At 61.3% G+C, this 965-nt stretch overlaps 1 non-coding gene across 1 annotated transcript; it reads right to left on the bottom strand.

The window, feature by feature from the left end:
- Positions 1-624: 624 nt before the first annotated feature.
- Positions 625-697, bottom strand: Tc00.1047053483321.10. Its single transcript has one exon. It is a non-coding gene; the product is annotated as a tRNA-Val (tRNA).
- Positions 698-965: the final 268 nt, after the last annotated feature.

Raw genomic sequence — 965 nt, forward strand, 5'->3', positions numbered from 1 at the left:
GTGCGTGTGCGGCCGCGGGTGATGGCGCGGTGACTGCCGGGCACGCGCGGGGTGTGATGGCTGCGGAAGGTGGACCCGTGGCCGGTGGCTCTGGACGAAAGGGGAATGTGAACTCTGAGGACAATAGCAATCAGGAAGACGAGGAGGGTGGGGAAGAATCGCGGGTGAGGACCCCAATCCCACCTCGGGAGGACCACTCACTGCTCCGACAAGACAGGACCAATCCAGCAGCGACCCACTGCGAAGTAACACTAGCAATCCGTCCGGCACTGGCAGCGCGTCTGCTGCTCGGATGCGTGCAAGTGGACCGGAGTCTTTGGGCGGAGGGCACGCTGCAGGCACAGCATCCCCACGCTCCGACGCATCTCAGCAGGCAGCGGGTGGAGTGCATGCTGGTGGCGGGAGGACCTCCCAGGGCAGTCAGGCTTCGGAACAAACCGTCACGGGACAGCCACAGGTGCCGGGGACGGCGAAGGAAGCACCGCGGGCGATGAAGGAGGAGAACCCGGAGCACAACACGAGGCCGACCAAACCACAAAAATGACTGTGGTGACCCCTTGCGCAGAAACAGCGGTGGAAGAGGAGAGCCGCCAGCGGGATCGCAAGATGCACCGCGAAAAAGTATGCGCAGTCCGGGAATCGAACCCGGGCCCCCCGCTAGGATAATGCGGGAATTCTCCCACTGGACCAACTGCGCCCGAAAGGCCATTTTACTCCCCATTCTTATCCACGAAGGACAGCTGGAAGAGACTGACTGTCCGTAACCACAAGCAGGGTTTTACGCCTGTGGCGGATACGAGGAATAATCAGCCTTTCTAGGGCAAGAAGCAGTGCACAGCACACACTCTCTCTCCAAGCAGCCCATATCATGTGGCATCACCGCACGGCAGCCTCATCGTGATGGGCGGCCCTGAAGCGGGGATGCGAAGAGTAATGCGGAAGAACTCCCTTTCACCGTCGTTCTC

The sequence above is a fragment of the Trypanosoma cruzi genome (genome assembly GCF_000209065.1).
Source record: "Trypanosoma cruzi strain CL Brener chromosome Unknown tcruzi_1047053483321, whole genome shotgun sequence".
NCBI classification, from domain to species: Eukaryota; Euglenozoa; class Kinetoplastea; order Trypanosomatida; family Trypanosomatidae; genus Trypanosoma; species Trypanosoma cruzi.